Below are 27380 nucleotides of genomic sequence, written 5' to 3' on the forward strand. Positions count from 1 at the left end.
ATTAATATGTAAAAATTATATAAATTGATTTTTAAATGTCACAAAATTTATACCAATCTTACATTGTTAAAATATTTTTTTTAATTGTTATTTATTTATGATAGTCACAGAGAGAGAGAGAGAGGCGCAGAGACACAGGCAGAGGGAGAAGCAGGCTCCATGCACCGGGAGCCCGACGTGGGATTCGATCCCAGGTCTCCAGGATCGCGCCCTGGGCCAAAGGCAGGCGCCAAACCGCTGCGCCACCCAGGGATCCCTAATCTTACATTGTTAAAATAAATGCAGCACAAATACATTGTTTTATGTTGTCTTGTTCATTTTATTTTTCACTCGATATAATTTGGTAATATTTGGTTTAGTTTTTTTTTTTTTTTTTTACTTATGACCAGAGGAAATTATTCTGTGATATTATTTTCTGTTAACACCTTAGCCAGCTCTTATTATCAAGACTCTGTAGATCTTTTTTTTCTGAGGAAATGGGATAGGATGAAACTGAGCAGCTATAAAATGGGGTGTGGGGGTGTACTGGGGGAGGTGAAGGGGAACCAGGGAACAAATTTTTCACTATGGACCTTCCATGCTTTCTGAATCATTTGGAGACCATTTGAAGACATTTTCCAAATAATTTGAAGTAAGACTCAATTTCAATACTAATTCTAACTGTTTTCTCTAATCACATTAAATCTCTTCCTTAACTGGACTAATTTATCGTGCATCCATTTTAGTGGTTGTCAGGTAAATGAGTGCTTTACAACATAATTTAATCCCTTGGTCTTTTAATTTGATGGTAAACTCTTTGGTGGCATAAATCACTTAGTTTTAGAACTAAAATCATTGTTCATCAGAATTTCTTGTACATAAAAAAAAGAATTTCTTATACATATTAGGTACTCAAAATATTTATTAGGTAATCATGCTTACAAAGTAGCTATAAATAATCTGTATGTATAAAATAGGAGGTCGTTCTTATAAAGGTTTTATTATGTAATTTCTCAGATAACAAACTAAGCAAAAATAGTATTGAGGGGGAAAATCATGTAGAGTGGAAATAGGATACATAAAAAAAAAAGAAATAGGATACATAATTTCTAATAACTTCTGGAAAAAAATATTTGAGTTTTGGCCAACCTTATGCTTTTCTCTAACTTATTTGATCTGTTAGATTTATAAGTGTCACAATTTGTGATGTCCTATTTTAATTATAGAACAATCATTTTTTCCCTTCAAAATAAATTCTACTCTGTGGATAATGCCTTTTGGTGAAATAAATTTAAATTTTTTCATGAAGACCAATTTGCCTATTTTTTTTATTTTTTGTTACCTGTGCATTTGGTGTTATTATCTAAGAAATCATTGCCAAATCCAAAGTTGTGAAACTTTTGTCCTATATTCTCATTGTCTTCTAAAAATTAAAACTCTTGTTTCAGGTCTTATATTTAGGTCATTGATTGATTTTGAATTAGTTTGTGTACATGGCATTGGATAAGAGGCTAACTTTATTCTTCTACAGATTGATATTCAGTTTTCCCAATATCATCTGTTGAAAAAGACTGCACTGAATAGTCTTGACACCCTTGCCAAAATTATTCAATCATATATACCAGGGTTCAGGGAAATGCAGATCAAACTACAATGAGATAACATCTCAAACCCATTTGGATGGTTATGATAAAAAAACAGACAGAAAACAACAATTGTTGGCAAGGATATGAAGAAATAGGTAGGAATGTAATATGGTATGGCTGCTGTGGAAAACAGTATGAAAGTTCTTCAAAAAAACTAAAAAAGAATTACCAGAAATGAAATTACCAGAATGACCAGAATGACCCAGAAATTCCATTCTTGAGTATATACCCAAAAATATTGAAAACTAGGTCTCAAAGAGATCTTTGTACACCCGTGTTCATAGCAATATTATTCACAATCACTATCTCACTGGAAGCAAATGAAGTGTCCATCAACTAATGCATGCATAAACAAATGTTTTCAGGTTTTTTTTTGTTTTTTTTTTAAGTAGGCTGTATTTGAGGTGTGAAGCCCAATGCAGGGCTTGAACTCACAACCCTGAGATCAAGTCTTGAGCTGATATCAAGTTGGACACACTGACTGAGATACCCAAACACCCTTATTTAGCCTTAATAGGAAGGACACTCTTCAATATATTACAGCTTGGATGAATCTTGAGGATATTATTTCTAGGTGAAATAAAACTTTTACAAAAACACAAATGCTGTACGGATTCTACCTAGATAGTCAAAATCATAAAGACAGAAGTATAATGCTAGTTGCCAGGGGGGCTGGAGGAGGGGAAACTGGGAAGTTATTTCTTAATAAGTATAGAGTGTCAGCTGTATAAGATAGAAAAGCTATGGGAATGGATGCTGGTATTGGTTGCACAGCGATGTGAGCATATTCTTCATACCTTTGAACTGTACACTTAAAGATGATTATGGTGGTAAATTTTATGTTATGTATGTTTCAACACATTAAAATTAAACAAATAAATCTACATCAAAGGAACATATTCTTGATTATAAAAATCAAAAATTTCTGTCTTTCATGAAAATACACTAAACAAATTGAATTTTTGATGTTTGCAGTTGTCAGAAGGTAAATTGTATTCCTGCTACCATTAGCAATCTTCTAACAAGTCCAATATTCAGAGGGAGTGCCCATATTATGTATGCAAATAACTTATTTGCATACTTTAAAAGATACTTCCATGTAAAAGGGGATAATTGCAAACCTAAACACTCATTGGTATGTAAAAATATGTCATTTGCATATGCAGTTTAAATATCTGTTTTTGAAAATCCTGATACTAATGTGCAATTATTTGTTGCTTTGATGACATGTGCTTTTCAGATTTTCTTTTGTATTTCTTTTAAGAGGCTTCTTTGTTTTTAGATTATGATGATATTCTCTAGAATTTTTGCTGACTTATACTATTTTTATTATGTCAACCATGCTTTTAATCCCATCAGCATATATTATGCTATAAGTATTAGTGCAGAATCAGCACATTTAAGTGAGTCACTGCTCAAATCCTCTTAATGAATCTGTATCTGGTCTTCCCTCTAAAAATTCATGTTTTCACGACTCTCTGAAGTAAATTTTGCTTACTAACTGGGAAAATATTCCATATAGAGGAACATGATTTAATTAATGTACCCTCTCACCTCTGCAATGCTCTTTTGGAATACTCTTTCTTCTGCTAATCTTCCAAAAGACAAAACTATAACATAGCCTCTTCACAGTTCCACATATCCACCCTTTTTGAATTCCAGAACAAGACGTGTTTCATCATTCTCTGATGAATATCAGCTTTCAATTGGTCTGTTCGAAGCCATTATTTTCCAACTTGATTTATTTATTCAACAAATATCTTTTGAGCACCTACTCTGTGACAATTTTCTAGGTGCTTATAATGCACCTGGGGACAAAACAAAGATTCCTGCTACCTTTCTTGTAGAGCAGACAGACAATGGAATAAACATCATAAATACATTTTATAATATATTAGAAGATATTGAGTGCTAGGAAAAATACAAATGAAGCAGTTTGAGTGGGATTTTCATTTATTTATTTAAATAACTTATTTACTTATTCATGCGACACACACACACACACACACACACACACACAGAGGCAGAGACACAGGCAGAGGGAGAAGCAGGCTCCATGCAGGGAGCCCGACGTGGGACTTGATCCCGGGTCTCCAGGATCAGGCCCTGGGCTGAAGGTGGCCCTAAAACGCTGAGCCACCCGGGTTGCCCTGAGTGGGATTTTTAAAAATGACCATGGAAGAAGAAAGAGATGAAACTTTAAAAGAGTGGACAGGGAAAGCCAAATTGTGAAGCAAATTTGACAGAAGCTAGGCAAGAGGATATATAGGGGATATATACAGGGGATAATGAAAACATTCCAAGCAGACAGAAGCACCAACGCTGGGGCTTATGAAAGGCAGGACTGAGAAACAGCAAAAGACCGATGTGTCAGAGAATGAAGGAGGGGAGGGACATTGGGGTAGGAGTTCTGAGAGGTAAGCTATTGCCTCCTTTCTATCGTTTGCTTTGTTGTCAGAATTTGTTGAAAGAGTTGCATCATTATGCTCAGTAAGCCTTATTCTCTTCCTCTCATTTTCATCTAAAAATACTCCCTCCAGTCAGGCTTTCTCAACTACTTCACATAAACTGCTCTTGTCAAATAACCTCCACATTGAGAAAGCCAAATATTGGTTCTAATTCAGATCTCATTTCACATGAGTTATCAGCCCCATTTGACAATTGTTCACGTTTTCCTCTTTGAATCCCTTTTCTCACTTGGCTGGTTTCCCTCTTGCTGGTCTCTCCTCAGAAATACTATCTCTTTAGAATGGAATCTTGTTCAGAAACATCAGTGGGTCTAGGAGTGGGAATTGGCTGTGAAGGGGCACAAGGGAACCTTTTGAGTGTGATGAAAGTATTTTTTATCTTGGTTATGATACTGATTTCATGTTTCTATATTTGTTATGAATCATCAAAATCTACAGCTAAAGGGGAGATTTTACTGCATTAACATTATACATCCATGAAGGAGATTATTAGAAAACACTCAAGAATTATTCTAAGGCCATGGGAAGAAAACCACATTTGTACAGTATAATCAATTTATGAAAAATGTACCTGCAAAGCAGTAGAGAATATATTATACAAAGTGTATAAATATATATATATTTACATAAATTTGATAATATATAGATTATTACTATATCTAAAATATAGAAAGAGAGCCTATCAATTTACAGATAAATGAATAAGCATTCAGCTTCATTAGTTTTCAATGAAATAATACAAATTAAATTTTCAAGTAGATACCCAAAGGAATGGCTAAATTTGCAAAAACATAATGAAGCAAAATGATAAAGATATGGAGAATAAGACTTCTTAGGCATTATTGGTATTATCTCTCTAGTTACTACATTAATAAAAAAATATGGTAGAGTCAAGGTTAACAATAACAAGAAATTGCCCTGATACATATTGTAGTTAAATTAGTTTCTAAAAAGAAATAAAGATATATGAGTTTTAATCAGTAATATAAATGATCATATTATGTCACTGCCCAGGACATTATCACTTTAAAAAGTTAACCAATTATAAAATCAAAAAATAACATTTTAAATTTGTGATTAATACAGAGGTTGAAAATGATTCTCTTTATTGTTTTCCATTTAGAATTCTATGCAATATTTTATTCTCTGCTAAATATAAGTGAAAGTTTTACATATAAATTCTTTTTTTGTTGGCTATAAAATATCAGTCATTTATTCCCTTTGAACTGGCCATTTTTGTTATCTAAGGTATCTGCATACATTTATTTGTTTCTAATGAAAATAGTCTTTAATTGCTGTATTTAAGCACATGCAGATTGTTTCTTTTGCTCAGTAGATACAATTTGTTTCCAATTATTTACAGCATTTGTACACCTCTGCAAGAAAACAATTAAGGGAATGTTTCAACCATTATTTGCTGACATTTCTCTGACATCTTAATGTGATTAGATAAGAAAGTCAGGTTCTAAATGTAAAAACATAAATACACGAGATATCTTGCTGGTATGGAGATTTTTTTAAAACAATTGTTCACTGTCCCTTCATTTTTGCTATACTTCCTTTTTATTTTTATTTTTTGTTTTGTATTAAACATAAACACAATCAAAATGAGAAAAATATCAAGACAATATATTTTGTTTAAAAACATAATTTTCCATTTTGAATGGTATTTTGTGTTTCCTTGATCTCTAGGAGGCTAGGGGGAAAGAAGCAATTGTTTTATTACATCCATTATTTGGCTTATCATCAAAAGGCTTTAGATCACAAAATATAAGAGAAGGGCTGAACTTTTGCCGTCAATATTTCATTTTTTTAACATACGGATTTTAAAAACAAAGATTATTTTAAATGGAAAAGAATAACCCGAAATAAAGTAATGATACAGGAGAGAGATGCACTGCCAGGTTAATAATGCAAAGATTCAATGCATTCCTCTTTGAAGACTAAAGTTTTCTTGAGATATATGAGAACAACTGTAGCATTATTTTTCTTATCATCTCTAACAATTTTCAAAATACAATTTAATTATTTGGTGTATAATTTGATTGCATGACTTTTGAAAATGCTTAATTGAAATATTTTCTTTGGCAATTTATAATCTCAGCATTTTACCTGATGAAAACAACTATATAGATATTGGCATATCTGCATAGATATACATATCTATATGCATACGTATACTTTCATTACTAATTGTGACTGTTAAAATTCAGCAAGTATTAGGAAATACTACTACTAGAAACACAGTTATGTAATTAATGCCTGCTTTAAGGTTTATACCCCAAAACAAATACCCTTACTGTAATATTGAGGTCAATTTATATGCTACAGATCAGATTGTGTAGAAGTGTGATTCTGTCTGTGCACCTCACTATTTACATAATGTCACAAAACATAATGATGCTTTCTATTTATACTTTCTAACCTGTGAGATGTCATGGTCAAGTCACAAAACTAAAGCAATTCAGTAACAAACTGATGTCCGTTATTGAAGGGAAAACACTCCAAAGAATAGGGGAGTACAGTGCCTCACAAGCACTGGAGCACTGTTCCCCAAGGATTTGGGGCAAGAGGAAGTTGCCCAAAAATACAATGCAGAAATAGGACATGATTGGCTCAGAAGTTGGGGTTTCCCTTAACAAAGCTGACAGGTTCTATTTTCTAGGGTAAAGCAATCTAACTAAAACAGAAGTGAGCATTGCGATTGGTGCTAGGCTTCCTTGACACTGAAATGTTTCCTGTAAGTGCAGGCCGATTTAGCTTTAGATTTGTGACATGAGCTACCAGGGTGGCCTCAATTTTGTGAGTCCCAATATACAAATTAACTGTATTAATTAAGATAAATTGGAACAGTAGTGTCTGCAGTCTTCAGACTCTTAAATCTCACTGGCCAAAAGTTGTAATCTTTCCAATTTGGAGCCTTCGCTGATCACCTGGTACCTTCACAATTCCAGTATATACAGGAATACCTTTTTGGGAGACTGTCTGTTCTCCTCTTGGATTTATCTTTATCTTTGGAGGACTAGCGGCCCCTCATGCATGGGCAGCTGAACATTTAATTAGAAGGAAAATGGTGAAAAGCTTTGGTCTGGGCTACCAAGGCACTGGCTGCCTACAACTGAACCATGACTTCATGACGATAAGCTGCACTCTCAGCCTACATTACAAACTCAGACAGTAATTGCCAGCAGGAAGTCATGATTCAAAATTCATTTTGTTTGGCAGATCCATCCTCCCATAGCTAGGAGTACATTTAAATGAGGCTATGATCACCAATCTCTCTTTAACTCTTGGAGATATGTCAGAATCTATTGCTAAAGCAACAGCTGCTCTACAAAATTCCTAGACTCTCTGTCCAAAATTCTTGGTAGTAGACTAGCCCTTGATTACCTTTTAGATGAGCAAGGAGCTGTCTGTGCTATGGTCTATACTATACTATTGGCTACACTTTGATGAACACTTCTGGGGAAGTTGAGACAATTATATAAGATCAGTAAACAAGCCACATGACTTAAAAAAGTGACTTTTCCAAAGAGGTCTTTCTATGATCCATTTGATCTAATTTGGTTTGGGTCCATGACTATAACCCCCAAATCCATAGACTACTCTCCCTTGCATGGAGGACATCAAACTCATCAGTTAATTGTTCTAGTTTTGTCATTTGATGACATAGCACCAGCCTCAGACAGTTGTAAGGCTAGAATGACTTTAAAAAAAAAAAAAGATTGTATTTATTTATTTGAGAGAAATAGAAAGCACACAAGAGAGAGCACGAGCAGGGCGAAAAGTGGCAGTAGAGAGAGAAGCATGGGCAGAGGGAGAAGCAGAAACCCCTTAGAGCAGGAAACCAGACAAGGGGCTCAATCCCAGGACCCCAGGATCATCACCTGAGCCAAATGCAGACACTTAACCTCCTGAGCCACTCAGGTGCCCCTACAATTATTTAATGAGAAGGCAATAGTGCTCTTCTTGGCAAAATTTAGCTATGGGTGCTAAATAATTCATATCATTAATATGATGTATTTATGTGAGATATTATAAATTATCATATATTTAGTGCAATACCTTCCATCTATGTATTTATATAAGTAGCATTTTCTAATATGTATATGTAAATATAAGTTTATTTTTTATTTTTTTTGAAAATAAATATAAGTTTATATTAATATCTTCTATATATAATTTATCTTGCCAGTAAGGTCTTTCTTTGTAATTCAGAATTTCTTTATTTAGACAGTGTTAAGGATAACTTTTTTGAAATATCTATGAGAAAAAGACATTTTTAGCAAAAATGTTTGTTTATTAAGTTTTCTAGAGGGACTGATTGTACTGTTTATGAAGAAATAATTGTGACACAGTTGCCAAAAAGATGCAGGCTTACATGGTTACTTTATAGAGTCTTAATTTAATTTAATTTACTATGAATTTGATAGTTCTAGTTAATATTTCGGTCTTATTTTGCTCTTGGCAACTTTTGATTATGAAGCCAGAAACCAGTCAGGACTATGTATCACAACTCATCATACACTTGCCTTGGAGATGGTAATTGAACTTCTCCATGGATTTTATCTGAATACTTTTAAACTATTTTTAGATGGACTTCTTAACAAATAAAATTTAGTAATTTAACTATGAATGCTGCTTATTGCTAATTTGGAGAGATCTTCTAGAGTTCCCAACTTGACAACACTGAGTTGGTTTACTTTATGTTGTTACATTGGCTTAGAAATAGCCAATTAGTATTTTGCTCTAAATATTTCATAAATCAAATTTTCATGTTTTTTTTCCTCATTCAATTCATCTTCATAGATAACCTTATATGAAAACACATAAATCTGTAAAGGACATTTCTATTTTTTAGGATTCATAGGTTTTTGGAACATAGCGTCAAGACTAAGACTCATTTTATATTATCTTGTATAATCAAATAGATTCAAAACATTTTCAGTCTTAAACCTGACTTTACTTTATGGTGATAATAGGTTTAATTTCAAAAGAAGAAAAAAATGTACAAAAAAAAGACATTTAAATAATCTTACTATGAAAAATAGAGTGACCATTTTTGAATATGTAAATAAATATTTAGGTTTACCAAAGTATTTATTTATAGCTCCAATTAAAAAAGATTCATGGAAACTAATGAGAATGAAGATACAACCGTTCAAAATCTTTGGGATGCAGCAAAAGCAGTCCTAAGGGGGAAATACATCGCAACACAAGCATCCATTCAAAAACTGGAAAGAACTCAAATACAAAAGCTAACCCTACACATAAAGGAGCTAAAGAAAAAACAGCAAATAGATCCTACACCCAGCAGAAGAAGAGGGTTAATAAAGATTCGAGCAGAACTCAATGAAATCGAGACCAGAAGAACTGTGGAACAGATCAACAAAACCAGGAGTTGGTTCTTTGAAAGAATTAATAAGATACATAAACCATTAGCCAGCCTTATTAAAAAGAAGAGAGAGAAGACTCAAATTACTAAAATCATGAATGAGAAAGGAGAGATCACTACCAACACCAAGGAAATACAAACGATTTTAAAAACATATTATGAACAGCTATACACCAATAAATTAGGCAATCTAGAAGAAAAGGACGCATTCCCGGAGAGCCACAAACTGCCAGAACTGGAACAGGAAGAAATAGAAAACCTGAAAAGGCCAATAACCAGGGAAGAAATTGAAGCAGTCATCAAAAACCTCCCAAGACACAAAAGTCCAGGGCCAGATGGTTTCCCAGGGGAATTCTATCAAACGTTTAAAGAAGAAACCATACCTATTCTACTAAAGCTGTCTGGAAAAATAGAAAGAGATGGAGTACTTCCAAATTCGTTCAATGAGGCCAGCATCACCTTAATTCCAAAACCAGCAAAGACCCCACCAAAAAGGAGATTTACAGACCAATATCCCTGATGAACATGGATGCAAAAATTCTCAACAAGATACTAGCCAATAGGATCCAACAGTACATTAAGAAAAGTATTCACCATGACCAAGTAGGATTTATCCCTGGGACACAAAGCTGGTTCAACACTTGTAAAACAATCAATGTGATTCCTCATATCAGCAAGAGAAAAACCAAGAACCATATGACCCTTTCATTAGATGCAGAGAAAGCATTTGACAAAATACAGCATCCATTCCTGATCAAAACTCTTCAGAGTGTAGGGATAGAGGGAACATTCCTCGACATCTTAAAAGCCATCTACGAAAAGCCCACAGCAAATATCATTCTCAATGGGGAAGCACTGGGAGCCTTTCCCCTAAGATCAGGAATGAGACAGGGATGTCCACTCTCACCACTGCTATTCAACCTAGTACTGGAAGTCCTAGCCTCAGCAATCAGACAACAAAAAGACATTAAAGGCATTCAAATTGGCAAAGAAGAAGTCAAACTCTCCCTCTTCGCCAATGACATGATACTCTACATAGAAAACCCAAAAGCCTCCACCCCAAGATTGCTAGAACTCATACAGCAATTTGGCATTGTGGCAGGATACAAAATCAATGCCCAGAAATCAGTGGCATTTCTATACACTAACAATGAGACTGAAGAAAGAGAAATTAAGGAGTCAATCCTATTTACAATTGCACCCAAAAGCATAAGATACCTAGGAATAAACCTAACCAAAGAGGTAAAGGATCTATACCCTAAAAACTATAGAACACTTCTGAAAGTAATTGAGGAAGACACAAAGAGATGGAAAAATATTCCATGCTCATGGATTGGCAGAATTAATATTGTGAAAATGTCAATGTTACCCAGGGCAATGTACACGTTTAATGCAATCCCTATCAAAATACCATGGACTTTCTTCAGAGAGTTAGAACAAATTATTTTAAGATTTGTGTGGAATCAGAAAAGACCCCGAATAGCCAGGGGAATTTTAAAAAAGAAACCCATAGCTGGGGGCATCACAATGCCAGATTTCAGGTTGTACTACAAAGCTGTGGTCATCAAGACAGTGTGGTCCTGGCACAAAAACAGACACATAGATCAATGGAACAGAATAGAGAACCCAGAAGTGGACCCTGTACTTTATGGTCAACTAATATTCGATAAAGGAGGAAAGACTATCCATTGGAAGAAAGACAGTCTCTTCAATAAATGGTGCTGGGAAAATTGGGCATCCACATGCAGAAGAATGAAACTAGACCACTCTCTTGCACCATACACAAAGATAAACTAAAAATGGATGAAAGATCTAAATGTGAGACAAGATTCCATCAAAATCCTAGAGGAGAACACAGGCAACACCCTTTTTGAACTCGGCCACAGTAACTTCTTGCAAGATACATCCACGAAGGCAAAAGAAACAAAAGCAAAAATGAACTATTGGGACTTCATCAAGATAAGAAGCTTTTGCACAGCAAAGGATACAGTCAACAAAACTAAAGACAACCTACAGAATGGGAGAAGATATTTGCAAATGACTTATCAGATAAAGGGCTAGTTTCCAAGATCTATAAAGAACTTATTAAACTCAACAGCAAAGAAACAAACAATCCAATCATGAAATGGGCAAAAGACATGAACAGAAATCTCACAGAGGAAGACATAGACATGGCCAACACGCACATGAGAAAATGCTCTGCATCACTGGCCATCAGGGAAATACAAATCAAAACCACAATGAGATACCACCTCACACCAGTGAGAATGGGGCAAATTAATAAGGCAGGAAACCACAAATGTTGGAGAGGATGTGGAGAAAAGGGAACCCTCTTGCACTGTTGGTGGGAATGTGAACTGGTGCAGCCACTCTAGAAAACTGTGTGGAGGTTCTTCAAAGAGTTAAAAATATACCTGCCCTACGACCCCGCAATTGCACTGTTGGGGATTTACCCCAAAGATGCAGATGCAATGAAACGCTGGGACACCTGCACCCCGATGTTTCTAGCAGCAATGTCCACCATAGCCAAACTGTGGAAGGAGCCTTGGTGTCCATCGAAAGATGATGGTTAGAGAAGATGTGGCTTATGTATACAATGGGATATTACTCAGCTATTAGAAGCGACAAGTACCCACCATTTGCTTCAACGTGGATGGAACTGGAGGGTATTATGCTGAGTGAAGTAAGTCAATCGGAGAAGCACAAACATTATATGTTCTCATTCATTTGGGGAATATAAATAATAGTGAAAGGGAATATAAAGGAAGGGAGAAGAAGTGTGTGGGAAATATCAGAAAGGGAGACAGAACATAAAGACTCCTAACTCTGGGAAACGAACTGGGGTGGTGGTGGGGGGAGGAGGGCGGGGTTGGGGGTGAATGGGTGACGGGCACTAAGGGGGGCACTTGACGGGATGAGCACTGGGTGTTATTCTGTAAGTTGGCAAATTGAACACCAATAAAAAATAAATTTATTATAAAAAAATAAAGTTTTGATTTTTCTTTTATTTTTAGTTTATATATAAAGTTTTATTCGTATATGTTTGATTATCTGTTTGGTATTGGCTTGATTAATGCATATGTGACATAAAATTGCTCAACTGTGAGCAGTGAATTTTTTCTATAAGGTAACTGAATTCAGCAACCCCAAAGTGTAAAGATTAGTAAATCCAGATGTAATGGACATGACTAAAATACTATTAAAAATGACCACAACTTACACATCCAAAGAGGTTTGTTGTTTGATCCCTTAAAAAGAGTTACCTTGATCCATGGCTTTCAAACATTTTGATTTTGACTCAAAATAAGAAAAATATATGATATGTTCACACACACACATGCACACACACTACTGAACAAAAAACTTATCAATCAACTATAATCCAATCGAAGATGAGAGCCTTATATAGACAATGAAAGTGGTTTCTTCTTATAGCTCATAATTTGGGTATGAAGGTAAGTTAAAGAAAGAAATTAAAATAGAGTCTGAAAAGTGGCACTTTTCATGTGGCTTTCTTACCTCCCTTTTATCCTTCCTTCCTTCCTTCCTTCCTTCCTTCCTTCCTTCCTTCCTTCCTTCCTTCCTTCCTTCCTTCCTTCCTTCCTTTTTCCCTCTTATCTTTCTTTCTACTCTCAGCAGATTGCATTATCTTTCTCCCTACTCTCAGCAGATTACTCTCAGGTCTAAATTCTACCTTTGTTGCTACACTGCAAAAATGGATCTGGGTCCTTTAAATACCTTTCCTTTGCCAGCTGGCATAATGTTAAGTTTTTGTCAATAGAGTGTATGCTAGAGACAGTACAAGGAAAAAGGGCCACTTTCTGATTCCAGTGTGCTCACTGGGTGGATTCTTGCAGGTGCACAGGTTGTCTGGCCTCTACTCCTACAGACATTTGGCCAGCCCAATGCTCAGCTCCTTCAGCTTTCTCTAGCACCAAGTTCACGCCATGCTTATAGTTTGTCCAATGTCTGGACCCTGAAGATGCACAGTGGGCAGAAGTATCCAGTGGCTGCAACTTCCCCTGGCACCTGCTTATGTGCTGTTGTACCAGGATGCCATGGGGGAGACACCTCCGGGGCACCCTCATGGGAAGATTTCTGGAGGTTGAAGGGCAACCTTCCCACAGGTTTTGCCAGCGTGGCACCACAGTGGCCTCTCTGCTATTCCGTGAGCCAAGATTGTGTTTTCTCCAATAGGTTTGGATCTCTCCCTTGACACGGCTTTTTCCTTGAGTGTTCTCTCTCAGCCCTACTTTCTACATTCTTTAGATTTTCCTTCATTTCTTACTATCCAGTTTCTTGTACCTCAAATCCCCTGTTATAGTTAGCAATTCTTTATATTAAACTTTTTCTGTTATAATTACTGTGTGGTTTCTCTCTCCTAATTGGACCAATATGGATATATTTATTCCCTTCTTTCCTTCCTTCCTTCATTTACCTACACATATTGTTTCTTCTGAAGCTAATTTAAGAATTTACTATTTCTACAAGATGCCTTACTTCATATATATACCTAATATAAATATGTATTAGATATATAAATAATATACCTATATTTCAATATTTATATATGTAATTATATATAAATCATATATATTAGAGATTTGTAGCCTGTTCCTAAGGAAAATACTAGTAAGCAATATAATATTCAAATTATCCCAAATTGAATATTTGGGAAGGGGTGAGAAGGGGGTGGAAGAGTAGAGGAAAATAAGAAATGAAGTAGCATACACTGGAATTGAAAATAAGAAAGCAAGTGATAAGAGTAGGGAAAGAGCAGTTACTGACAGGAGGTGGAGAATAAATGTAATGAAACAAAGACCTCAATAAAAAGTAAAAAGATCCCATAATGGAATTCCATATTAAAATTTTTCTCTCTAGGGATCCCTGGGTGGTGCGGTTTGGCACCTGCCTTTGGCCCAGGGCGCGATCCTGGAGACCCGGGATCGAATCCCATGTCGGGCTCCCGGTGCATGGAGCCTGCTTCTCCCTCTGCCTGTGTCTTTGCCTCTCTCTCTGTGTGACTATCATAAATTAAATAAATAAAAAATAAAATAAAATAAAATTTTTCTCTCTAGATTGTGAGACATGAAATATTTTACAAATATTATTTTCTTTTCTCAATGAAAATTCAGGGAAACTTCCAAAATTCCTGGAAATACATTAAGGAAAGCTTTTCTACAATTCCACAATACTGAAAGAACCAATGTTAACATTTTAGAGTATTTATAACTGGTATATTTTCAAAGCACGTAATATCTAGACCTACTGAGTAGATTGATGAACCTATTGGTTGACACATTTAGAAATATACTTACAAAATTAAGAACATATGTATATTGTTTTGTAAATGTTTGAGACATATACAAGTTGCTGAAAATTTATGTTTTAAATAAAATTTTCAGATATATGGCTTATAGCAAAGTGCACATGTTAGGAGCATACAGATTAATGAATGCACCAAAGGAAATCCACACCCGAGTAAACATCACAGAAAAAGAAAATACTGAATACTACCAGTGCCCCAGGAATCCCACTTCATGCTCATTCACACTCTACCTCCAGCAATGCCACTGAACACAACCACTGTGAAGGTAAGCAAACTTCTATGTCCTGTCTCTCTGCTTACCCTTTTCTGTTTCACGCTACTTTCTTGGTAAAATTGAAGAGGTAAGGGAAGAATTGCCAGGTCTCATGATCATTTTTGTGTTTCTGATTCTCCTGTCATTCAAGGCCTGGGTAATTTCCTCTCATCTTCCCAGAGTCTCTCTGCTTAATCAGACTTTCTTGTACACAAATTAGACATCTGCCCTTAGGAAAGGAGGGTGTTACAGATCCTCACTCATCTACTGATGTCCCAGTTCTCCATGGAATTCAGTTTATGAGATCTTTCTTGTATATGATGCTCTAGGTCACTATATTAGTTTGCTAGGATTGCTGTAATAAAGTGCCAGAGTGACTAGACAACAGAATTTTATTTTCTCACAATTCTGGCAACCAGAGGTCCAAGATCAAGATGCCAGCAGAGCTGACTTCTTTTGAGGCCTCTTTCCTTGACTTATAGATGGCCCCCTTCTCCCTGTGTCTTCATATGATTATTCCTCTGTGTATGTGTCTGTCCGGGTCTACTCTTCTTATGTGAACATCAGTCATAATGGATTTTTTCTGAAAATTTGCAGACTTTTTTTTTAAGATTTTATTTATTTATTCATGAGAGACACAGAGTGAGAGGCAGAGACATAGGCAGAGGGTTCTTTCCCTGTGGGGAACCCAATGCAGGACTTGATTCCAGGACCCCGGGATCATGCCCTGAGCCAAAGGCAAATGCTCCACCAATGAGCCATCCAGGCATCCCCATAATGGATTTTTATATTTTCTCCATTTTTTCTAGTTGTTCTCAGGAGATAAGATATTCTGCTCTAGCCATAACCAGAAGTGAAGATTCCCTACGAATATAATTGTTTAAAAAATAATTTGTAGATAGATGCGAACTTAGCTTTATGTTTAGAAATGACCAATTGATAATATCCTGAATATTCTAAACATCATTAAAGTTATGTAAATTTTTAGAACAGAAACATGGAAAATAACCAGACACATAAAGTGTTACGTATGACTTTAAGTAGTAAGTATGTACAAAAATATTAAAATGCCTGTAATACTAAGTGGGGAAATTACATCATTGAATAACATAGCTTGCTCATAGTTGAACAAAAAATAATTTTTAAACTATTCGAATATACTGGTAAATATACTAGTCTAGAGTTAAAGTGACTAGATGTATGTACAATTAACAACTGAAACTTGCTTTAACATTTTTAGTTTAAGAAACAGACTTTAGGGGACACCTGGGTGGCTCAGCGGTTTAGCGCCTGCCTTCAGCCCAGGGCCTGATCCTGAAGTTCTGGGATTGAGTCCCTCATTGGGTTCTTTGGATGGAGCCTGCTTCTCCCTCTGCCTGTGTCCCTGCCTCTCCCTCTCTCTCTCTCTCTCATTCTGTGTGTGTGTGTGTGTGTGTGTCTCATGAATAAATGAATAAAATCCTGAAAAAAAAAACCAGACTTTATTTCCATGTCCTTGAAAATCGTTCCCATGTTGTATGTTAACAAAATATTACAAGTATAATATTAAAATTAAACAACGCAATGTTAGCCTTGTTTTTGCAGTTCCTAATTTTGACCAGTATGCAATAAACTTCTCAAACTCTTCTCTTGTGTGAGTATACATACACATACACGGTATTCACAGATACCACGTCAAAATGTCTTCAGTGAATGAATATTCGCATATAATTAGGTGACATTTATGCATATCTGTCCATTTTTCACTTACAATGGAAGATGACACGTGTAATTTAGATTTTTTACACAGATCATCCTATAGGTTCTCAGCCATATCTTGGCAAATCGTGCTTAGGCACAATTATTTCCAGCCTGATTCCTTCTGAAAGTGTTTGGTTTGGTTCAGAGCATTTAATTTGTATTTTATTCAAAAGATTTATTTTTAAATCCATCATCAGTAAAATGATTTGGCTCCAGGCAACTTTTATACTTTATATATCACTATATTTCATATGTTTCCATTAATTAACATTTTAAAAACTATGAAGTGTTATGGTTATTTTCAGTGTAGTAACACTTTCTACTACTTCCTGTTTTCATAAACTTGTTATGGTTCTTATTACGGTATTGCAATATTGCACGTGGGTTAACTGATTTGGGAAAGAAACTCACACACGAAATAGTATGCAAGCTTCCTATTTAGTAAAAAATACTCAAAGAAAATCAACTGATGACAAATGCAAACAGAGAAAGAATACACACTACATAGCTCCCCTAAGATTCCCTGAACCACACAAGCCACTCAATGGGGATACCTTCAGGAAAAGGTGGCTGTAAATCTTACTCATGGTGATCTTGTCAAATACAGTCAACTATATTTTATACTGGAGTGAAAGCTTGGGGCTTACACACATACCAGGAGAAACTTAAACCAACAATTTGCTTTTTTTCTTCTGTTAAAAAAAAATAGATATTTGTTTGTTTTTTTGGTTTTAATATTTATTGGTAGAAATAGATCTTCAATGCATACTTTTTGTGTTTATATACATTCTACATTCTCTTAAGGGTTTTTCTGTTTTGTGTTATTTGGAGTTTTTTCACCTCCAAGAGAACTTAACATATTATCTATGCATTTGAGATTCTTCATAGATTTTTTTTTTTTTAGATTTTAAAAGTAAATTTAAGAAACCATGCATATTGTATACTTTACTTAATATAATCCAAGAATTGTCTGCACGTTCAAAAAATTCACAAAAAGGCTGAACTCAAGTTAAATAATCTATATGTACTAAAATGTCCACTTTCCGTTTCTGAGTAAAGAAATACTTGTTCAGTATTACATATTGCTTGCTGTCTAGTAAGTAAGATTGTCAGAGACGCTTCAGTAAATTATCTTTATTTTTAAATATCTTAATCTACTTCCTCCCAGAGATGATCCTGTAAATGTTAAACATTGTGCCATATGCAGTAATAACCCCCCCCCAAAAAAAGAAATATATATATTTAGGAGAGCATCTGGCTCAGTTGGTTAAGCATTTACCTTTAGCTCAGGTCATGGTCCTGGGGTCCTGGGATTGAGCCCCACATTGGGCTCCCGGATCAGCAGAGAGTCTGCTTCTGCCTTTCCCTCTGCTGTTCCCCCTGTTTGTGCTCTCTCTGTCACTCACTCAATAAATCAAATCTTAAAAAAAATATTTGGGGAAATATGGCTCCTTTAGTTATTGAACCAAAATTGGTGACAACAAAGCTGCAGTATCAATATGGGGAAGTGGGGGCAAGAAGCAGAATCAGGGTTCAGGCATCCCTGAGCAGTTATCTTGCCTCCAGCTTAGCAGTGCTTTAACAAAAAAAAAAAAAAAAAAAAAAAAAAAAAAAATCACATTTCCCTATAGGCTTGAATCCTATTGAAATCTTAGGCATGTGTTTTTTTTTTTTTTTTTTTTTTTTTGCCATAGTTCCATATTTTTCTTATTAAACACATGGGAATACACTGCCTTTCCATAAGAAAATATACCCCTATGTTTTTCTTGAGAAAGTCCAATGTGTCTCAATTTCATGTTCTCACTTTTGATAAAGACATGGGTATAGTGAAATATTTGTCTAATATAAAGGAAAACAAGAGCAAGCCCCATGATAGTTGGAAACGGTACCAGTCAAAATCTAATCACTGGAGATAAAGCCCACAGTAATTTGAACAGGGAAAGTTTAATAAAAGGGATTATTAACTCTAGCATGGGAATGGAGGAACTCAGGATTGGCTAGTAAGAAGAGAACTCTCAAGAAGGTAGGACTGCTGTGTGTCAACAGCCCCTTAGCAGGGCAGAGCTATAGGACCCCAGGAGGGGCCAGCCCGGTTGCAGAGGGCAAGGCAATGGCTCCTTGGATGGCAGAGAACCTGATGGAAATCTGCCCTCTAAAGTGCTGGGTGGTGTCACTCAGTGACATAACAACCAGAGAGATGTTGAGGAGTAGGTGGTATCTAGGGAACTTCGTGGTCACTGGGTGCTACTACCCAACCTGCGCTCCGTTGCATCAGGGAAGCTCGGGGAAGGCTTTCGCCTTGCAGGTGCCATTTCATGGAACACACTGGGACCAGGACACAAAACCTTCTCCTCCTTCAGTGTCTCTCCAGTGCCCTCTGCTGACAAAGCTTTAGTGCCAGCTGGCAAAAGAAAAAATAATTAAAAGGCCTCAGGTCCATTTTTACAGAGCAATCAAAAAAGGTGAACTTGGAACTGAAGGGCAATAAAGTGAGACCCAGTGCAGAAACTGACTCTCTGACTCAGGAACAGAAGCCATTAAAAAATGACCAAGACAGTGGGCAAGAGAGTGGACCTAGTAAGGCCAATGCTGTACCTTTTTCCTGAGAAAATCGAAAGCTGGACTTCTTGTGTAAAACCTCCTGTATTTTAAGTATTGAGTAAACTACAAATCATATCCAAACAGTGTGTGTGATAAAGGAACAAACAAAGTGGATCAAATCTGGCTTATTCTGATACCTCTGGTTTGAATACTGCTGTCATAGTTTGACAGCATATCTTCCCTCTGTTCTCAGCACAGATCGGATTCCGACTTCAAGCTACTGATTTGGTTCAAACAGCATTCCAAGTGTGCTGTGTAAGCCATAACTTGAAATTCAAGTGATGTATTTCAGGTCACACCATTTTTTTCCTCCAATTCTTCCTTGACAAGTACCCTAACTGTCCATTATAAGGACTCGGACTCTTTATGAAGACCCCGCTAGTCTGTTTGAAGACATAGTTTAAGTTTCTGAATTTAATTATTAGTATTATGTAGCAGTAGGTTTATTTGTGGTATAAACATTTGACTTGCACATAACAATTCTATTTTCTAAAACATTAAGAACATAATGATAGTAATGCCCAGTGGTTTAAATACCACTAAAATCACATTCTTAAATATTTTGCAATTCTGTTCTTGTTTTATGTATACATTTCTATCTGCTTTGCATTTTCACATTTTTTCATTGTTTTAATTGTTGAAGGTCATAATATTATCTGAATTTAATTTTGCATATGTGTATGTAAAATAATTAATGAGATTGTAAAAAAAATGAAAACAAAAATTATGGTTAATTAAAATACATACATTAATACTATTTAGTTTGTCACACAGGATGAGTTTTCATGACAGATTTATTTAGACACCCCATCCTGTCCTCTGCTAGAACTCAGTGTATTCTACTATCTTAAAATTTTTCATACCACACTGTATTTTTTAGTTTATTTCTCTTATTTTATCTGAGTAAGATGGTAAACTTCTTCTTTTCTAAAAAAAGATTTTATGTATTTATTCATGAGAGACACAGAGAGAGAGGCAGAGACACAGACAGAGGGAGAAGCAGGATCCCTGTGGGGAGCCTGATGTGGGACTCGATCCCAGGACCCTGGGATCATGACCTGAGCCAAAGGCAGACACTTAACCTCTGAGCCATCCAGGCATCCCAAGACAGTAAACTTCTAATGAGCAAGATAAATAATGTTTATTTTATTTTCAAATATCTGGATACTGTAGACAGATATTGAATGGTTAAAAACTTAATCAATGATTGAATGATGAATAAATTCCTTTCCATTTATGAGTGGTCTCCCATATCCACTTCTAATAATCATTTTTAACAAAAACCATAAGAAATAAAAACAAACATATTGGAAGGAATTTAATTATAGTTTTAATGCCATTTGTATTAGATATCTAAGGGCCCATCTTTGTTAGTTTTGAGATATTTCTCGTTTATATTTAGAGATTTCATCTTTAAGATTTTTTTTCACCAACTAATGGTTCAATTTTGCAGACAGTAAAATCAGGCAGAGGTCTGAAATACCATTTAAAATTTTTGAAATACATTTTTGAATGATAGATCTTACCTAATGGGGGAAGAGAAGCTGCAGAAAACAAACAAACAAAACCTTCCCTATGCTGGAAATTATGAATTTCATCAATGTAATTCATACTTGACATTTGAGTATAAATTAACAACTAGGCATTGTGTTTTAAACAATTCTTTCTGGGTCTCCCAATCCCCATCCCACATTCTCAATCCCCAATATAACCACTTTCAACAATTTTGCTGCTTATTCTTGCATTTATTTCCATGTTTATAAATTGCTTTTTTTATGTATAGTTTTAAACAAATACCTACCAATTTCCCATAACTAACTTTGAAGACTTTTCTGTCTTATCCTCTTCCCTAATAGAACAAAGTAAAAATATAATTTAAACAAAATTAGATTCTTTTTGTTAATATTTAATTATTTGTGTTAGTATTTTATCCCAGTTTTATTTTATTCTACAGTTTCTAAAGCACAGTTTGGTACCTATGGTTTTGAATCTTCTAATGATTTTAGATCTTTCCTGGGATTTGTGTATGCCTCAACTATCCCAATTTCTTTTGCCATTAAAAGTGCTTTAATTCATTTTTTTTTCTTGTCAGACAGCTGCTCTTGTCAAACGTGCCTGAGTTATTTTTCACAATTGCTGATGACTTCAATCTTCCATATACAACAAATATCTATTAGTTTTTCTTAGACTGTACAGCTAATTACTGGGATACTGTCTATCTAGTTACACTCTACACAAGTTGAAGAAATGTACCTAATGGCCCTGTAGACAATCTTGCATTCTCTTCCACATATGATAACATAAATGAAAATTGAAAATAATTCAAACCTTTATTGGATTTCCAAAAGCAAAAAAGAAGAAATATAATACTTTAAAATAATGAGAAAATATGTAAAAGGTGATTCCATCAACTATTCTGGTTATTAACTATGTAGTTATAAAAAACTTTGAAGTCTTTCTAACAATAGCTGAAATTTAGTTCTAGATTTTACAGATGGTTGCTTCTAGAAAGAGTATCAGAAATTGCTTTCAGAAAGAAAATATGTCTCATCCAGAGAATAGTAATAATAATTTAGCTACAGCTTTATACCAATATATAACTATTTAAATTATCTTTAATAATTTGTGACAATCATATTTGTTTATCGTGAAGCCTATAATACTTAACATTTTATTTCAGTAAAACGTCAAAAACTATGCCAAATCATCCATTGCTCTTTCTTTTAAATGTTTACACCTATTTACTAAAGTTAAATTAAATGATTTTTCCAAGCAATAAATTATTGTACGATGTCTTAGTCTGTAAGACATTCTACAAAGCTTATTTTCCTCCAAAAAGCCTAAAATATTAATGTTACAGACATATTTTACAAATATACATTACAAGGGCTTTTTAAACTATATTTTAAAGTCATATAAATTGTATCAAATATAGTAGTAAATATATTGGATATCCCTAGAAAAAGTCTGGAAAAGGCAAGGATTTTCAAAACTGGTAATGATAATGCATTTTAATAAGGAAGCCTAAGATTTATACACTTTTTAAATTTAATTTATTTTTTAAGTTTTTAAAGATTTTATTTATTTATTTGAGATAGAGATAGCATCAGTACACACAATCACAAACAGGATCAGGGATAGGAGAGGCAGAGGGAGAGGAAGAAGCAGGCTTTTCACTGAGCAGTGAGCCTAATTCAGGGCTCATCTCAGGACCTTGAGATCAAGACCTGAGCAGAAGGCAGATGCTTAATCAACTAAGCCGCCCAGCTGCCCCAGTACTTTATTAATTTTAGAACAAATTGAGGAAACTATAAAATAAAAGTGCATTATTCTGATTTTATCAAATAATAGTATCTCTTAGTTGTATATATTTGTTAAGCCTAATAGATGATTTCTTTTAGAGAAAACCCCATTTTGTATTCTAGGTCTTAAAATTTTTAAAACTTGGGTTAGATTTATCAAGATTCACTTGGTGAATTTTGCTGGCACTACCATAAACTATTTTGATGTTTATGTAGTGTTAACTAAAAATAACCTTCAGGAATAAATTTAAAGGAAATTCTCTAAGTCTACCTAAATCATTAACCTGCCTTAAAAAAAAAAAAATGGATTCCTTTAGTCTAAAGGATATACTATTGAGCATGTACATCACATCCAATACACAAATTTCATTTGGCTGGATTTTTATGCAAGGCTATTTGCCAATACTGCTTACATAAATCCATAGATAAGATGATTTTAGCAATTCCCAAAGCTACTAATGGTGTGTCAATTCTGGGCATAGGATAATAAGTGTCAGGGTTGGTTGCAAAATGTAATTATGTATCATCCAACCAGAAGCTAATTATACCATCCAGTTTGAAAACAATGACTACTTGAGATCCCCAGAGCCTATAGACAGCCTAATAATTCTTAGTTTAACATTGTCTCAATCTAATTTCTAATGTCACCTAACAACTCTGGCTAGATTTTCAATATGCCAATATTTTTTATTACACTTCCTAAACTGTATTACTGATAAATCATATCCTGGTTTGCATTTGAGCACATCTCCACCATTGTCTCTTCTTTATCAACACTTGATATTTCAGTGGATCAGTTGTCATAAATAATGATCAAGCAGAAGCAGAAAGGTTCATTCCAGCAGGATATTTACTAGACTGGATTTAATAAGGAGAATTATTTCATAGCAATAGTAAAACCTATATTTGAAAAAACATTTTGTAGGTCCTTTGGACCAATTCAAGTGTTTTTATTACAAGATTATAGTCAAGACTTTAGAATAAAGAATAGAAATGTATAAATCTCTCTATAACCGCAATTTCAGTATTTGCCCCAAATTGGGAGCAGGTGTTTTACCCTTCTGCTGGTTATTTTTTTTTTTAATTCTCCCATCTGTTCATTCTGGAAAACTAAAGTATCTCAGCCATATCTAACATGCCACAGGTCACATTTTGTGATTGCAGGTGAAACACTCCCTATGGTGATATCAACACTCTTTTGCTGCCCAGTGCCAATCTTTATACTCATCACATTTCAGAAAATCATGTGCTCCTCCTTTAATCCACTTGAACCTCTTAAGGCTGCCAAGACTAGGAGGACTGAAGCACCTGGTAGGAAATTTAAGATCAGTTCAAATGTATCTATTTAGATGCTGTATGCTTGTAGAGTATCAAGAAACACTATTTATCATGTCAATAGATTTATAGTACTCAACTATACGTCATGATGTTTACAAAAATTCCAGTAAAAATTGAAAAAAAGAAAAAAGAAAATCTTATCTTGAAAATTTTGTAAGTTCTCTGTAAAAAAGAATATATATATATATATATATATATATATATATATATATATATATATTCATTGGGAACATCAAAACACAAAATATTTGTTAGGCCTCTAGTAATATATTGACTTTTATTATTTTTCTTAAAGATTTTATTTGTTTATTCATGAGATACAGAGAGAGAGAGGCAGAGACATAGGAAGAGGGAGAAGCAGTCTTCCTGTTAGGGGATCCCCATATGGGACTCGATCCTAGGACCCTGGATCATGCCCTAAGCAAAAGTCAGACACTCAACCGCTGAGATACTCAGGTGTCCCAATATAGACTTTTATAAATTGCAGATAATATAAATATTGTGCTTGATCTTCAAATATGTTCATCATTAGATAGCTTATTATATATCAGATAAGATGATGTAAGTACCTTAGACATAAGTTTTAATAGTATTTGAGCTAATTGTTTATTTTGTTCATATTTAATCAAGGACTTATTGGTATATGCTTAAGAGATGGAAGTATGAAACTGAGCCTATCTGTTTAAACACCAAAAATGTGGGATATAGTAGGAATTCAGGGATCTGAAATAGTGAAAAGGGAAAACGGGTGACAAAAGGGAGAAGGAATTTCAGACACTGATTCAAAGGGATCTCAGGCTTGATTTAAATTAAATCTGATTTGGGGCAGCCCAGGTGGCTCAGTGGTTTAGCACCTCCTTTGGTCCAGGCCGTGATCCTGGAGACCTGGGATCGAGTCCCACATCAGGCCCCCGCATGGAGCCTGCTTCTCCCTCTGCCTGTGTCTCTGCCTCTCTCTCTCTCTCTCTCTCTCTCTAAGAATAAATAAATAAAATATTTAAAAAATAAAAAATAAAATAAAATAAATCTGATCTGGATAAAAGAGCAAATGAGTCTTTACACTATCTCTTTAGCCCCAAGTGCATTTTGATGCAGCTCTGATTGCAAACCGACTCTTTGGGCCCTCTCGTAACCCAAAAGGGTTTTCAACTATTAAAGAACATTACCAGAAGAGGGGTTAAAACATGGATGTTAAAAATATAGTTAGATTGTGATGTTTTATATCCCAGTTTCACTGTCTCCCCAGACTATAACTTGGCCACAGTTGATGTTCAACTAAAATGTGATGCATGAATTTGTTCATAAGATATAGAAAGTTTTTGAGGATTTTATTAAGTGTATTGAAGCTTTACACAGCATACGAAATCTAGTCAATAATATTGTAAGAACTTTGGAACATGGAAACTAGACTTATGGGGATCATTTCATAATATATAAAAATATCAAATCACTATAATTTATATCTGAATCTAATTGAATATTATGTCAATTATACTTCAGTAAAAAAGAAATTATTCTTTGGAAAACATATGTAAATTTCTTTATAATATTACATATGTTCTTGGAGATTTCTGTAACTACATTAAATATATGTTTATTTTTTATATTTACTTTTATTGTATTTGTATTTAACTTTTATTAAATTCTAATAAGTAATATCAATCAGAGTTGGAATAGATTTCTGAAATGTGTCCATTAATAAGAGACTACACATTTTTAGGAATTTTATTCATATCTGGAAACTTCTTACTTTTATAAAGAGAATTACCATGGAATTAGCCTTCAAGGTAGCTATCTTTTCTCTACCACACACTATTACAACATTTATTTCCGTGTATATTCAAATTTATTCTGATTAAATGAGTCTGAATATAATAAAATACAGTGTAACTCAGTGCAGTAAAATTATTCATCAAAATCTTTATGAAAATTAGAGAAATAGGTGAGGAACACATAATCATGCAAAATAGAAAAGGATATAAAATCCCATTACACACAATGGTATTCTGTTGTTACCAAGTTTACACATTATTGTAAAGGACTGTTCTTTGCTTGTCTTGTTTTTATTGCAATGTATTTATACAGCTCTTACGTGGTGAGAATTATGAAACAGGTTGATAAGTTAAAATATAGTATATTATAATTAAGCATTTACTTTATAGTGAATGCTTAATTGTGTGTGACTCCTTTCAATTATCAAAGTTCAGATTCACACATGTCCATTTGAAAGCTATTATTTCTCTGGCAATTAGATAATAAAATAATAAAACACATTGTTAGAAATAAAATTTTCTGTAAAATTTTATCATCATTCTTCAGTCTTTAAAATCTTTTTAATTAGAAAAAAATAGAGTAAAAGGTTTTAATTCAACTGCCCACTCTAGTTCAGCAGTTCAAAAAAAAGGCAAAGATCATTCTTTTTTTCTTTTCTTTCTATTTTTTTTTTTTTTTTTTTTAGCTGAAAGCATTTGAGGGTGGGAATAATTCCAACAAATGCAGCTGAAGTGCTTATCCAGTTGTCAGTTTGATTCTATATCATTTTGTTTGATTTTATAGCTATGTTTATAGATTGTTAGTGTTTGAAAGCACTCTACTTACTAGGAATTTGATAAGTGATTAAAAATTTGGCAAATGTTTTTTCCAAGTGCTTCTAAATAAATTCTATAAACAAAGCCAAACAAAGTGAGGTACAGCATGAATGATGATTTGCCCTAATGGTTTCACAGTACTTAATGAGTATAGTAAGAGATATGTTTAGGATATTTTTCCCTCTCTATGAGGTTTTGGGAAATATATGAGCATATAGCTGTCTTTCCACAAGAGGGCTTCATGTTTCAAATCAGCATTATCATACTTTTTTGGCATGATGCCCAGAAAAGTCTATAGCTTGTTAGTTTATTGAATAAAGAAGAGTTTCTACTGGAATATTTTATAGCTCTTCTGGAGAAGAACTTCTAGAGATATAATATTTGTGCATATTTGTATATTTTGAGAATATACAGACACATATGTTCAGATATTAACTAGATGCCCATTTGATTGATTATAATTATACATGTATGAATTATCTACACACATATATTTATGATTATGTAATTCTACTATTCAAGACATTTTTTCCCCTACAGAAAGGTTTTAGTTCATTTGTATATATAAGTGAAATAAAAGAACATAATTAATATATAAATATACATGCATGTAGCATATATCCTCTATCTAATTAATATATAAATATACATGCATGTAACATATATCCTCTATCTATATATCTATCATCTATCTATAAACAGATGTACTATAAGGAATTATGCAATTATGGGGACTGAGAA

Source organism: Canis lupus, chromosome 38 (assembly GCF_048164855.1).
Source record: "Canis lupus baileyi chromosome 38, mCanLup2.hap1, whole genome shotgun sequence".
In the NCBI taxonomy this organism is placed as follows: domain Eukaryota; kingdom Metazoa; phylum Chordata; class Mammalia; order Carnivora; family Canidae; genus Canis; species Canis lupus.